Source organism: Cyanistes caeruleus, unplaced genomic scaffold (assembly GCF_971803275.1).
Source record: "Cyanistes caeruleus unplaced genomic scaffold, bCyaCae1.hap1.1 HAP1_SCAFFOLD_94, whole genome shotgun sequence".
NCBI lineage: Eukaryota > Metazoa > Chordata > Aves > Passeriformes > Paridae > Cyanistes > Cyanistes caeruleus.
Genome location: NW_028255897.1, coordinates 1,154,135 through 1,169,508, shown reverse-complemented (window position 1 = coordinate 1,169,508; position 15,374 = coordinate 1,154,135). Strand labels below are relative to the sequence as shown.

Sequence of the window (15,374 nt, the reverse complement as noted above, 5' to 3'; positions counted from 1 at the left end):
CCTTCTCTAGTTTTTGGAATTTTCTGCCAGAAATCTCCCTCCTCCCCCACTCATCCACAGGTATTTGGGGCAGTTTTCCCTTTTCGGGAGAAATCCGAGCGATGCACTGATGCTTCTAATCAGAGGTGGGAGAAGTGAGGCTCCAGGGCTTCCCGCTGAGCCGGAGCCACCGAACACCCAGGGCAGGGAAAAGCGGGCCGGGAGCTGCGGAGAACTTTGTTTATGTTGGGAGCTCAATGGCGGCTCGGGCCGGGCCCGTTCCAGGCCTGTTCCTCATCTCCGCCCTTCCCCTCACACAGCCCGGGGCGGGCCCTGAGAGCGCGGGGCGGGGCTCTGCCGTGTGCAGAGCCCGCCGCTGGCTGCGATTGGCTGCTGCTGCCGTCACTCGTGGCTCTGGCGCGCGCTGATTGGGCAGAGCGGGGACAAGCCCGGCCCCGCTGGCGCCCCCAGGGCGTCCGTGGGGCAGGAGAGCCGCCATTGCCGGAGCGTCTGTGCGGGCCCGGCAGCGGCGGCAGCGGCCGGAGCCCGGTGAGGCGGCGGCGGAGCTCGGAGGCGGCCCCAGCCATCGCAGGTGGGAGCCGCGCTCGGTTCTGCGGGGGCTCGGGGCTCGCCGCGGGCCCGGGAGGGGGCGGCAGGGGGCTGTGGCGGGTGGCTTGTGCCGTAGCCGGCCCGTGTTGGCCCTGGCGTGAGGGCGCTGCGGGAGCGGCTGCCCGCGGTCTCCTTCCCGCTGGGGCCTCGGCAGGAGCCGGTGCCGGAGCAGCGCTGGCTCGTCCCGGTTCGTGTCGGTAGCCCGGAGGTGGCTGCGCTGTGCCCGGGGCTGGGCGGGAAAATTCCCGGCGCCAGAGGTTTGTGTGGCCAAAGGAGCCCGAGGAGCGGTGTGAGAGTGACTTTATTGCTGCCCAAAGGGAGAGGCCGTGGGGCATTTGCCATGCGCTCTCTCCAGCTGCTGGAGGACGCGGCCTCGTTTTTGTCCTGATTTTCCCGGCCGCGTGTCCCTGTCCCTTTCCCCACTGGCGGAGGTGCTTGGAAGGTTCAGACTTCCCCATCTGCCTCGTGCATGTCCCGGTTAATATGTACCCACCACTTTTGTATAACATCCGATATTGATGGCTCTGTTAAGTCTTTGTTCTTCTGGAAGTTCAGGAATTTAGCGGGACTTTGTCAGAGCAGCGGTCCTTGTCAATTAGTAACATTTTCTGAAACTGATGCTTTTTCCCATTGCTTCCGTATGTGCAAGTCCATGGCCCTATCTGCAAGCAGATTCACTCATTGACTCTGTTTTTTCTTCCTGGTTGTTCTTTGATTTTGGGATTGCTCTCAGTGCCCTCATTCGCTGTCCTTTTGTAGCCGTTTGTGGCTCAGGAGGCCTGGCTGCCCCCTGCATCCCCTTGCTCAGCTGCTGAATGAGCTGCACTCAGCAAGGTGTGTGCATGGTGAAAAGATGAGAGTTGCTGTAGAACACAAGAGGAGAAAGTGCATTCGTTTAACCCATGGTCTGCCAGGCAAACATGGAGATGTGTTCCATTCCCATCTGTTCATGTTTGGACCAGTACACTGCTTTCTTACTTCCTTGTTATCTCTTTCACCACTTTTCCTTTGTGATCTATTTGCCAACAACATCATTTAATTTTCCACAAGCTGCCTCCTTTTTCTGCTAAAAGATAATCTGACTCCATCCCATGGTGAAATGTTGTGTTCCTCATCTGAGTGGATTGGTTGGGAAGAAAGTCAGGAACTGGAGCTGACTGGTTGGGGATTATTTTGAGGACATCCTGTAATCTAATTATGCCATGGAAATGATAAATGGGTTCTCTGGCTCCAGATATGAATTCATTAGGGTTCCCCGGGGCTGGCCCATGGTGTTGCAGGATTTGTTCTGGTGGCCGTTCATCTTTTCCCCATTTTTGGGCGCTCCCTCCAACCAGGGCTGCATCAATTTTTGGCTTTTCTCTAATTAAATCAGCACATGTTTGCATTCCCAACTGTTTTCCCTGAACTTGTGGTAGCAAAAAAACCCCAGTGCTCTAATTCACCCTGGATAACATAGAAAGTGAGAGCACAAGTTGAGGTGGGGAGTGGGATGATTCTCCCCCATTTTTTATAGTGAAGTTTTCACAACAATCTCCATTTGTCATTTTCCTTTTCAACTTAACCAATTTCTGCTGCAGAGTCAGATATCCTCACTATTGGCTCTGCCTTTAGCTGTGCAAATTCCATCTGTGCCCCCAGGCAGAGCTTGGGGTGAGGGGCAGAGGAATTCAGGCCAATTCCTCCCCCAGGCAGGAAGACCCTGGTACATTGTCCAGGCTTTGCCCCAGAGGTGTTAATGTGCATTTCTAAAGCTCCTCTCCTGGCTCCCTGGAATGAAGCTTCTCTTCCAGGGCAGCCACAATCTGGTTTTTTGGGTTTTTTTTAACAATTTTCTATTAACTGTTTACCTTTTAAAGGGCCGCTTTTCAAACTCTTCTACTTTTCAAAATGCAGCTTAAAGGTGAACATGGAAAAACCCATACCATAATTTTGTCATCACTAAGAGCCATGCACAAACATAAAAACAAAAATTAGAAAGCAATCAAATGTTTTATTTTTCTTCTCCTCTGACTAAAAACTGATTCTCAAACCCCTGGCCCAAACAGAACTGACACTATAAAATAATTATTACAAAAAATTATTCTAATGGTGTAATCCTTTCACTGAAACTGTGAAAAGCAAAAACTCTCCAACAATGTCTTTAGAGAAATAAGGCATGACTTGATTCTGAACAGAATCATTTCAACCACACATAGTCTGCATGTGCAGAGAAAATCATTCCATGACATGGGAGTTTTACTAGATATTTCCTAAACTTTATTCAGTCTGAACCCATAGAAATTCATTAGTTTAGTGTTCATTCCAAGTTGTGGAGTCCTTAGTGTTTGGTTTCCTGTTGCACCCGGATTTCTGTGCCTCTGATGTGAATTAGGTCTGCACTCCTGGATTTCCTGCTCAGCCTTTTCCAGACCAGGTGTCTCCAGCTGTGCCAGGGCAGTGTCTGGGGTAGATGTTGGTTGATGTTTGCTGTGGGGCCTTGATGTTTTGTTGATGGTCGTTGTCTTTGTGGGAATCTTTTGGGCTGTTCCCAGTCTGTTGAGATGTTAAGCTCATCTCTGCTGAGTGGTGGAACGTCCCGTAAAAAAAACCTTTAAAATTCCTTTCCCCAAGGCAAATGCAAACCAAGCCTAACTGGAGAAATCAAATAAAGAATAATTTTACACCTGGTATATTTTCCAGTACTCTAATCCCAGCCAGCCCAGAGTGTGAGTGTAATTGAGAGCCAGAGTGGAATTCTCCCGGTGCCTTCCCCAGCAGCTGTGGCGAGGGCAGGCACAGAAAGCCCTGAAGCTCCAGCAGTGCCAGCCAGGATTGTCCCGCAGGGGCTGGAGATGCCAAAGGAGGGTGCCCAGGCCGAGGATTTCAGCAGAGGATCTGTGGGCAGCCCCAGGGGCTTCCCCCGCTGGGGAGCCCTGGCTGCTGCTGCCTTGCCTTCAGTGCAGGCTCAGGGGCGGCTCCCATCCTCCTGCTGCAGCCGGGAAATCCAAATCTGCAGGGCTGCAGAGCCCTTGAGCCGAGGCTGAGGGGTCCCCCCGTGTTCAGCTGTGCTGGGGCTGTTTCTGTGCTCAGGGACACTTGGAATGGGCCGTGCCACTTGGCCACCAGAGCTGCTTCTTTCCACTGCTTCGGCAGGACCCGATGTCCTGCTTGGGTGTGTCGTAGTAGAGATGGACAATGACACCTGTTTCTTCTTCCACCATAGCCAAAGCTTTATTGCACACAGCTTATATTTACATGGTTATCAGAAGGCACCGTGCTTAATTCCAGTTGGTTGGGAACTCAGTTCACTGGTTGGTAATGGTGAGTGTACACATCAATCCAAACTTTTCTCTCTAACAATGTTTTCATACTTTTTCTACTGATTCCCATGGGACAGATCCCTTGTTACTACAGGTGCACTTGTTTTTCTCCCCAAGAATAGTTTGTTATGTTAACAAACTTTTCATTCTCAAGATGTTTTTGCCTGGGAACTTATCAGGCCAGCTGCTAGCTACACTAAGCTCACACAACAAATCCTCCTAAACCATGATTTTCCAAGTCCTTTCTTTTGTAAGGTTTTACCTTTATGTGACAGGGTGTTGTGGACAGCAAAGTCCAAAAGTGGGTTTGTCTCAAATCTCTCCCAGCCCGGGTCTGGATCTCTCTCAGTTCAATGCAGGCATGGGTTTCTTCCCAGCCCCCTCTCCAGGCTGTTCAAACAGGAGGCTGGGTTAAACCCTTCCCCTGTCCTCAATTCTAAATCCTCCTGTGCCACTGAACAAGTTTCATACTGCAGTCACCGAGCTCTGCTCATCCATTTAGGGGCTCTGTTGGGGTACGTGGGAGAAGGTGATGAGGGGTCCCCGGGGGTCGTGTCCCCCCACTGGGAGCGCCTGTGACTCCCCCATGTCCCCCCCATGCCGGGCTCACCCCCTTTTGTCTCTGCCAGAGCTCCTGACCCAGCTCCTGCTGTGCCCTGGGAGGGGCTTTGGGGAGCCCCCCTGGGACCCCCTTGGATCCCCATTCCTGGGCCCTGGGCCCCCCCTCATCTCCTTGCCCAGTTCCGGGACCCCCTGCACCCCCTTCTCCTGCACCAACAGCGCCCTGCATCCCCGTTCCCGGGGATCCTCCCCTGGCAGCCCCTGGATCCCCCGGTTCCGTCAGCCCGGGGACCCCCGGAGCCCCATTCCCGGCCATCCCGGGGCACCGCACCCCCAGGCCTCCCTTTCCAGGGAAAGCCGAGCTGGGCACGGGGCTCTCCAGCCGCTCTGGCATTTCTGATCACCCAAAGGAGAGGGAGAGAGCAGCAGAGAGAGAAGGAGATCGGGAATCGGGGCTCGGGCTCCCAGCGCCCGCTCCTGCTCCGCCGGGGCTGGGGAGCCGCAGCCGCAGGAAAAATGGGATCCGCGGATGCCGGGGCTTCCCCCGCTTTGGGCCGAAGCCGGCGGGTTCCAGGCAGAGTTTGGGCGCAGGGCCCGGGAGTTCAGCCCAGTTTGTCCCGGGGGTCCCGCAGTGCGCGGCCGAGGAGGGTCCCGGGGGATCCCGGGAGGGGATCCAGGGGAATTCCCTGGAATTGCCCCGTCCCCTCCCCCCGCGCTCCCTCGGGCACTTTCGCTTCCGCCTTGGCCGCCCTGCGCCGCCGGGATCTGCCCGGCGACCGGTGACGTCACTGCAGCCTCGGGCTGCCACTGGCGGGCAGCAAAGAGCGGCGCCAATGGCGGGGCCAGCGCGGAGCTGCAGATGCTGCAGCAGCGGCACAGCCAGAGCGGGGCTGAGCGGGGGGAGCCGGGGCTGGGGGATCTGTGGGGCTGCGATGGCAACTGTGGCACCGCCATGGGGATCCCTGAGATCCAGGCTGAGGGATTAACAAATTCCCTGGCTCACAGCTGCAGGGAATGTCTCCGGAAATATGTCAGATATGGGCGGGAGGTGCTGGAGTGTAAAGGTGGGGAGGGCAGAATTCCCATGGGAATATGGGAATGGGAATGTGGGATTTGGGAGGGCAAAATTTGGGAACGTGGGAATTCCCACGGAAATTCCATGGATGGATCTCAGACATCGCACTCCCACGGGATCTCCGTGAATGGATCCCGCTGCTGTCCCATTCCCATGGGAATTCTGTGGATGGATCTCACTGCCATTCCATTCCCATGGAATTCCATGGGCAGATCTTCCCATCCCGCAGCCATGGGAGCTCCAATCTGGTTCCCCTCCAAACCCATCCTGGGGATCGCCCTGTTCTTTGCCCTTCCCACCCCCCACAAGACTCCTGGGGGTCCCCCCATGACCCACCCAGCCCCCCCAAACTCTTCCTGGTCCCTCTTCTTTCCCCCATAATGGGAATTCCTGGGAGTCCCCCCGTGTCCCCTCCCCCAGGACTTTGGGAGTCCCACCCGACCTGTCCGTGCACCCCCAGATTTCTTCCACAGCCCCCCTGTGATGGTGGAGGGTGGGGGCCGAGTGCTGGTGCCCCCCTGCCTGCAGCAGATCCAGCAGTGAGGGCAGTTCGGGGGGTCCCTCAGCATTTGGGGTCCCTGGGATTTGGGGTGACCCCCCGGGCCCCCAGGATCTCCCTGAACACGCTGACGCTGCCCGTGCGCAGTGAGAAGGTTCAAACCCGGCACGGGGTCCCCAGCACTGCCACCCGCATTGCCCAGGTACCCCCAAACCTGCCGAGAACCCCCAACCCCCCCGGGACACCCCAACCTCCCCTGATCCCAAACACAGCCCTGGATGCTCCAAAAACTCCCCAAAACCGCAAAACTCCATACAGACATTGAGAAGGTTCATACCTGGCATGGGGTCCCCATCTCCATCACCAGCAGGTTCCCCAAAACAGCCTTGGGACCCCCAATTCCACCCCCGGGATCACCCAAATTCCCCCATCAGGACCCCTGTAAACCCCCTTGGGAACCCCCCAAAAACCACCGTGGCCCCAAAAACACCCAGAACTTCTGAAAACCCCCAGGAACCCCTCATGAAGGTTTATACCGAGCACGGGATCCCCATGGACACCTTCATCGGCATCACCCAGGTACCCCCAACCCCTCCCGGGACCCCCAACCCCTCCCGGGCTCCACTGCCGGAACCAACGGGAGCGGTGTTGCCCTTTTAAGAGGAGTTACAGTGGGACCCGACAACACCGGGGGCCCTTAAAGCGGCCATGGTAGAGAGAACCCCCAAAATCCACCCTGGGGGACAAAACATCCCCTACAGGGGCTTGGGGTGGGGGCACCCCTAAAAATGTCACTTAAAGCCGTCATGATCCCCCCTCAAAAGGGGCTTGTGGGGCTGCGGCCGCGCAAACACCCTAAAATGGGGAGGAAAAAACACCCCTGTAGTGGTGGGATCCCCCCGAAAAAAACTTGAAAAAGAGAAAAACTCCTCTTGAGAGGGGCCTGAAGACCCTGAAAGGCCCTGGAAGAGGGACAAGATCCCCTCCTTTGCTGGGGCCTCCCCGAGCCGGGAACTCTCCCGTTCCTGCACTCGGGGGAGCCCCGAACGACGGCGGCTCCTGGGCTGAGCCCCCCTCAGCCGGGGCTGCGGGGGGAACTGGGGGGGCTGGGACGGGGCTTGGGGCTCCTGGGGTGAACTGGGGGACCCTCAGTGCTCCCACCTCCCCCTGTTCCCCTGTCCCGCCCCGTTCCCATTGTTCCCCCAAAGCTCCGCTGCCCCCAGCTCGGTTTGGGGGGGACCCAGCCCTTTCCCATCGTGTCCCGGCCCGGCCCCGCTCACCCGAGGGCTCCGAACCACGCCCAGGGACAGAGGAGGGACAGAGGGGGAGGAAGAGGAGGGACAGAGGAGGAGGAAGAGGAGGGGCAGGAGGAGGAAGAGCTGGAGCAGGCAGAGGAGGCTCCACCTGCGCTCCCCGCTCTCTGCATCTGCAGCTCCTTCGGGACCATCGCCCCCCATCCCGCAGGTGCCCGGGGAGGGGGAGCTCGCCCCAAATACCCCGGGGCTCCCTGGCTTTGGGGTTTTTGGGGGGGATGTTTGGGGATGGCAGGGCTCCAGAGCCGAGCCGCAGATGCCCCTCGGGGGCACCCCGGGGGTCCCCGGGAGGTGTTTTTGGGGGGTCCCGGTGGCGGTGGCGGCAGAGCCCCGGCAAAGGGGCCGGGGGGATGCGGGTCCGGCATGGCCGGGAAAGGGGTTCGGGGCTCCCGGTGCCGGCAGTGGCTGCTCCCAGCATGAGCCCAGTTGTTCTGCCCATGTGGTTCCAGTTTCCTCGGCACCCCAGTATGAGCCCTGTCACTCCCAGTCATTCCCTGTTAGGGTACAATTTGTCTGCATTTTATCCCATTTTTCCACATTTTTATCCTATTTTTCCCCATTTTTATCCCATATTTTTTTCCAGTTTTTGCTCTATTTTTCCTCATTTTTATCCCATTTTCATATAATTTTTCCCCATTATTATCCTATTTTTTCCCCAAATTTTTCCCCATTTTTTTTTGTTTTCTCTCAATTTCCCCTTTTTATCTCATTTTTCCTCAATTTTTTCCCAATTTTTGTGATTTTTTTTCCTATTTTTTCCTATTTTTCTTCAATTTTTACTCAAATATTTCCCCGTGTTTTCCTATTTTTTCCCAATTTTTTTCCATTTTTAATCTATCATCTTGCCTATTTAATCATCCCAAAAATTCAAATTCTGAGGGGGGGAAAATTTGAAATTTTGACTGGAATAAAGGGTTCTTTAGGGGAAAAACTCCATGAATTTGAATCACAGCTTTCCCATGATTTTTCCATTATTTTTCCTTGATTTTTCCATGATTTCCAGCCAGAAAGAGGCGTAGGATTCATCCGAACATTCTGGAGCCTTGAAGAGGACCAGGTAATCTACCTTCCCAAAAATCTGGACCAGCTCGTCCACAATTCCACCTTTCCCCAATCCCTGGATTCCCAGGTCTGTAAATTCTTCAACGACCTCCCAGCTAGGCAGTTCCTAAAATTCCATGGAAAAATGGGATTGGGAGATTTCATCCTGGTTTTTTTCTGATTTTTCCCATTTTTTCCCAATATTTTCCTTAATTCTTACTCTCTTTTTTTCCCCCATTTTTTCCTGATTTTTCCCTCATTTTACCCTGAATTTTCCCAAATTTTTCCTGTTTTTTTCCCCAATTTTTTCCCAAATTTTCCTGATTTTCCCCTGATTTTTCCCTCTCTTTTTCCCAAAATTTTCTGTCTTTTTCCCAACTTTTCTCAATTTTTTCTGTAATTTTTCTGGTTTTTCCGCTTTTTTCCCCAATTTTTTCTGTTTTTCCTAATTTTTTTCCCTGATTTTCCTCCATTTTTTAAACTTTTTTTTCTGATTTTTTTCCCTGATTTTTTCCAGGTTTTATTCTTTTTTATTTTCCTGATTTTTCTCTCATTTTTCACAATTTTTTTCACTTTTTTTTAGCACATTTTTTTCTGGATTTTTCCCTCTGATATGTCCTTGAATTTCCCCTTTTTTTTTTAATTTTTCCGGATTTTTTTCATTTTCATTTTCTAAATATTTCCTGGCTATTTCCTAATTTTTTTTTCCCATTTTTCCAAGATTTTTTTTCCCCTCTTTCTTTTCCTCATTTTTTCCTTGATTTTTTTTCCTTGATTTTTCACAGTTTTTTTCCTGGTCTTCTTCCTCTTTCTTTTCTGATTTTTCCCTGTTTTTTCCCAATTTTTTCCTTATTTTCACTCATTTTTTCCTTATTTTTCCCTCTTCTTTTTGCAGTTTTTTCCTGCTTATTCTCCAGTTGTTTCACAATTTTCCCCTGTTTTTTCCTGTATTTCCTATTTTTATTACTGATTTTTCCTGATTTTTCCAGGTTTCTTCCCTCTCTTTTTTCTCAATTTTACCCATTTTTTTCCCAATCTTTTTCCTGGTTTTCCCTATTTGTTTCCTGATTTTTCTTGATTTTTTTCACGATTTCTTTATTTTTCTGATTTTTTCCCAATTTTTCCCCAATTTTTTCTAAAACTTTTCCTTCATTTTTGTATTTTTTCCCATTTTTTCCCCATTTTATTTCCTGATTTTTCCCTTTTCCTTTCCCAAATTTTTCTGGTTTTCCCCAATCATTTTCCTGAGTTTTTTGCAATTTTTTCTCAAATATTTCTGGTTTTTCCATGATTTTTCCAATATTTTTCCCAATTTTTTCCTGATTTTTCCGAGGGTCTTTTCAGCTTTCTTTTCTTAATACTTTCCCTGATTTTTCACAATTTTTTACAGGTTTTTTCATGTATTTCCCATTTTTCCTGATTTTTCTCTTTTCCTTTCCCAAATTTTTTTCTAGCTTTTTCCCAATTTTTTCTCAAATTTCCTAATTTTCCCCTGATTTTTCCTGGGTCTTTTCCAGATTTTCTCCCATTTATTCCCCTTTTTCCCCCCATATTTTAACCTCTTTATTTTCTATATTTTCTCCAATTTTTCCAAGTTATTTCCCAGTTTTTTTCCTGATTTTCTGATTTTCTGATTTTTGTCCCATTTTTTCTAGTTTTTAATGATTTTTCCTTCTTTTCTTATTTGTCCTGATTTTTTCCCCATTTTTCCCAGATTTTTTTGACTTTCTTTTCCTGATTTTTTCCTGTTTTTCCCATTTTTTCCTTGAGTTTTCTCTTTTTTCCCCCAAATTTTTCTGCTTTTCCCCATTTTTTTGTCAAATTTTTCCATTTTTCCCAAATTTTCCCCAATTTTTTCCTGATTTTTCCCCCCTTTTTTTTTTATTTCACCCTGATTTTTTTCTGTTTCTTCCCTTCTATTTTCCTTGAATTTATCCTGTTTTCCCATTTTTTTCCGCAGTTTTCCAGTTTCCGCCACACTCCCAGTCTGATCCCAGTAACTCCCAGTCTAATCCCAGTCACTCCCAGGATGAGGCCAGTGGCCCCCAGTTGCTCCCTGGCAGTGCCAGTGTGACCCCAGTAGCTTCCAGTGTGATCCCTGGGACTCCCTGTCTCTCCCAGTATATCCCAGTCAGCCCCAGCACGCTCCCAGTCATTCCCAGCTCCTCCCAGTTGCTCTCAGCATGATCCCAGTTGTTCCCAGCCACTCCCAGTCAATCCCAGTATGATTCCAGTCACCCTCAGTGGGATCCCAGTCTCAGCCAGCAGGGACCCAGCTGCTCCCACTGTGATCCCAGTATGATCCCAGTTGAGTATGATCCCAGAATAGTTGTAATTGTTCCCAGTTCCTATCAGTGTGATCCCAGTTGTCCCTGGAATAGTCCCAGTCCATCTCAGCATGGTCCCACTCACTCCCAGTTGCCCCCAGTGTGGTTCCAGCTGTTCCCAGTATGGTCACAGACACTCCCAGTATATCCCAGTTGCCCCAGTAAGACTTTAGTTACCTCAGAATGATCCCCTTCTTTCCCAGTTAGTCCCAGTTGCTCCCAGTATGTTCCCAGCTGTGGCCTCAGTCCCCTCAGCATGGCTCCAGTACCTTCCAGTTGATCCCAGTTGCACCCAGTTGCCTCCAGTATAGTCCCAGTCCCTCCCCAGATGATCCCAGACCCTCCCAGCATGGTCTCAGTCATGCCCAGTTGCCCCCGGTGCAGACCCAGTCAATCCCAGTTGTTCCCAGTTGTCCCCAGCACGGTTCCCGTTGTTCCCAGCGTGATTTCAATTTCCCCAGGATGGTCACAGACACTCCCAGTATATCCCATGTGCCCTCAGCATGCTTGTGCTCACTCCCAAGGATTCCCAGTTGCCCCAGTAGGGTTCCAGTTACCCCAGTCCAAACCAGTCCCTGCCAGTGCTGCCACTCCTGGGATCCCCCAGCCCTCTCTGTGTTCCCCCCAGTCCCACATCTCCCCAGAGGAGCCCCAAGGGCTGGCAGTCCCCAGCCAGGGTCCCCAGCCAGCCCCAGGTTGGATCTGCAGCCCCCAATTTTCCCAGTTTCCCTCTCCTTTTCCCCGGGCCGGGTTCCCCCCGTCCCCAGCGGGTGGGAGCAGCGGAGAGCCCCGCGCTGCCCATCCCGACCTGTCCCGGCTCCATCCCCGCTCCTGCCGTGGGCTGTGAGGGGTTTGGGAACGGGGCACCGAGGGTGTCACTGCTCCTGGGGGAGGAGGGGGAGAGATGGAAGAGGAGGGATGAAGAAGGAGAGAGAGAAGGGATGGAAGCAGGAGAAGGACCTGGCATTAGGGAGGAGAAGAAGGGATGGAAGGGGAGGAGAGGGAGGAAGATGTTGGAAATACTCCACAAACCCCTTCATTCTCGTCCCCCATGGGGATGTGTCTGCCCTTCACAGAACACAGGTGGGAAGGGGTCTCAAAATATATCCAACATGGACCTAAGGTATTTTAGACAAAGAAGGCTCAGAGTTACGAGGCGTGGTCCTGGGTTCATTGTATGTGGAGCGCCCGGAGCAAGAGAGAGGCTGAGATTCCTCGGGTGCTGTCTCTTAAACTTGGGGGAGGGGGTGGCCAGGGGATACAGGGGGGTTACAGCCAATGGGATGGGGAAAAGAAAAGGGAGGGTAGGTAGGGACTGACCTTATACAAAACCAAGGGTGAGTTCTTCCCTTGGGACATACCATAATTGTTTAAATGAACTTCAACAGGAAGAGGAGGGACAAAGAAGGATCAGGGAAAGGAGAAGGAACCAAGAGGTCAAGAACTCCCTGAATTTACAGTCCCCCACCTGTGGGATCATCACCCCCCATGCCACAGGTGCCCCGAGAGGGGGAGCTCAGCCCAGATATCCTGGGGGGTCCCTGGGTTGGTTTTTTGGGAGGGGATATTTGTGACTTAAGGACTGCAAAGCTGAGTGGAAAATGCCCCTTGTGGAGACACTGGGGGGTCCCAGCATCCCTAAGTGGGGAGATGGAAGTGGGGGAACTTTTCAGATTCCTGGCACTCCCAGCAGCCTGGGAAGGACAGGGACTGAGCAGACAGGGGACCCCCAATACAAGCGTGATCCCCAGCAGCTGGGACAGGGGGGAACCCCTGAACACCACAGGGGAGAGACCAGAGATGGGGAACTCCTGGGAGGCATTTTCAGGGTTGAATCTTGATGTTTTGGAGGTTTTTATGGATAGCTTGTGATTTCTAAAGATGGACTTGGGCAGGAGGAGCCCCCTAATCCAATGTGGTCATGAATTGTATTTTTCCCCAAACCAGGATTTCCCATTCCCAAATCTTGGCCAGATGGAGAAGGAGGCTGCTGTGAGGAAGAGGAAGATGCTCCAGGACACCCAGGCAGGTGAGGAGGAAGTCAGTGTCCCTTTCCCCCTCTCTCCTGCTCCATCTCCCAGCCCAGCCTGGCCCCCGGCTGCAGGACAGCCCCGCTGCCGACGCCGTCCTGCCGGGGACGCACTGGGGGGATCTCCTTCCCCTTCCCTCTGGCACGGAGGCAAATCCCATCCTCTCCTTGTCCTTCCTCCCCCAGACAAGGAGCTGAGGATGGAGAGCAGGGAGGACAAATCCCCACGGCAGAACCTCATGGAAGAGGCCTTTTTGAGCAGCTCCACGGCACAGGAATCCAATGGGGAGGAAAAGCCATGGAGATCCCGCAGGAGGAGGGGCTCCAAAGCCATCCCAGGGTGCTCTGAGGAGGAAAGACCCACCCTGTGCCGGGAAGGCGGCCGGAGATCCAGCCGGGGCTCTGAGCTGGTGGTCCATGAGCAGCTTCAGGATGGGGAGAAGCCCTACAAGTGCTTGGAGTGTGGGAAGAGCTTCAGCTCGAGCACCAAACTGATCTGCCACCAGATGATCCACACTGGGGAATGGGCCTACGAGTGTGGGGAATGTGGGTAGGGCTTCTACTGTAGCTCCCACCTCATCATCCACCAGCGCATCCACACTGGGGAGAGGCCCTACGAGTGTCTCGAGTGTGGGAAGAGGTTTCAGACCAGATCCACTCTCCTCAGGCACCAGCGGATTCACACGGATGAGAGGCCCTTCCGCTGCCCTGACTGTGGGGAGGGCTTCAAGCACAACTCCCACCTCATCACCCACCGGCGCATCCACACGGGGGAGAGGCCCTACGAGTGTGGGGAATGTGGGAAGAGCTTCAGCCAGAGATCCCACCTGATCCGCCACCAGAGGACTCACACTGGGGAGAGGCCCTATGAGTGTGGGGAGTGTGGGATGACCTTCAGATGGAGGTCCCAGCTGACCATCCACCAGATGATCCACACTGGGGAGAGGCCCTACGAGTGCTCTGAGTATGGGAAGAGGTTTCAGACCAGCTCCACTCTCCTCAGGCACCTGAGGATTCACACGGATGAGAGGCCCTTCCGCTGCCCTGACTGTGGGGAGGGCTTCAAGCGCAACTCCAACCTCATCAGGCACTGGCGCATCCACACTGGGGAGAGGCCCTATGAGTGTCCCCAGTGTGGGAAGAGCTTCTCCAGGAGCTCTCACTTGACCCAACACCAACGGAGGCACCGGTAAGGGAAGCCCTGCAAGTGCCCCAAGTGCAGGAAGAGCTTCGTGCACTGCCCCAGCTCCATCCCCCATCAGAGGACCCACGTTGGGCAGAGCTCTGATGACCCACGTACCCAGTGATCTGTGTTGAGAACACATTGGGCTGGTGGTCATTTTGATTTGGCCCTCATTTTCATTCATCTTCATCCCTTTAAAACAGACAAAATTGGGGTAAAAGTCAACAGATTTGTCAAAGGCATCTAAAGCCTCACTTTTTACTAGTGCTTGAAGGGAATCTGGTATTCAGGGAGGTAATGGGGAGGGTTTTGGGGGTATTTGGTTTATTTGTCTCCATCTCTTGGCACTCAAGGAGACGAGTGAGTTCAATCTGTCACCTCAAAATCACTCAGTGCCATTGAAATCTACTCAATCCCACCCAGAATGACTGGATTCCACAGTCCCTCAGGGTGTGTTGCCTTAAGTTTTAGCTTTCATATTTTTCATATTCTGCACTGCCTAGGTTTGTAGTTTTGAACTTCCTATTAAGTGTTAGTGAGCTCCCTTCACAGAAGAGGTAGACAAAACAATTCCTTTTCTAGCTTGATACCAAGGACAATTGTTACAAGTTCCAGGCCCAAAAGCATGAACAAGGGTGGACTGTAGAGAGAAAACAAGAAGGATGGGGCTTCATCATCTGAAGCTGTAACTGGACAATGAATCCAAATATGCAGATGGATCTAAACTTCTGAAAATGTGAGACCTCATGATCACTTGTCCATTTTTGTGACCATTTCTGGTCCATTTTGGGTGTAGCCCTGTCCAGGTTCTTGTACTGCCCAAGGTGTATCCTTTAAGGCCTTTTAATAAACTTCATTCTTAACTCTGTCCAGCCTCTGTTCTAGGTCAGCCTTCTGAAGGCATCAGGTGGAATGGGGTTGGAAGGGGATTGGGTGAAGTGGGATGCAGATCAGGAGGGGTGAGATGGGCATTGTGTGGGGCAGGATGGGTGGGATGGAGTTTGGGGGGTGTGAAATGGTGGAAATAGAGCTTGGGAAGGGGATCTTGATGTCCAGCAGGGATGGGGTGGGTTGAGGTTGGGATTGGGGAGGTGAGGTGGGGTCTGCAATGAGACAGCCAAAGTTTGGGGGTGATGAAGGGAGCAGGAGGCCATTACTGAGTTTTTCTGTGAGATTCCCCTGCCCAGGGATGCAAAGATTTAGTTTCAAATGAACACTGTTAAAGTGAGAGGCGTGGGCAAGAGGGAATTCCATCCCTCTGCCTCAGAGGATGGGCCCTGCGAGCCCAGGAAGAAACTCCACCCTGGACCCCTTGTGGGGTGGCAGCCCAGGGATTTCTGATTGGGTTTGGGCCCCTGGGGTTTTTCCCTTGCTGTGTTCCCAGTGGTTCCTGACCTTGAACTCCACCCTGGTTCTCAAACCCTATCTCCCTGCCTCTGTTTGGGTCTGTCTCTGG

At 52.5% G+C, this 15,374-nt stretch overlaps 1 long non-coding RNA gene across 1 annotated transcript; it reads left to right on the top strand.

Moving 5' to 3' along the window:
• Positions 1-7,347: 7,347 nt before the first annotated feature.
• On the top strand, positions 7,348-14,786 carry LOC111922616 (uncharacterized). Its single transcript, XR_015281856.1, has 3 exons — positions 7,348-7,489; positions 8,342-12,735; positions 12,922-14,786. It is a non-coding gene; the product is annotated as an uncharacterized LOC111922616 (long non-coding RNA).
• The last annotated feature ends 588 nt before the right edge of the window (positions 14,787-15,374 follow it).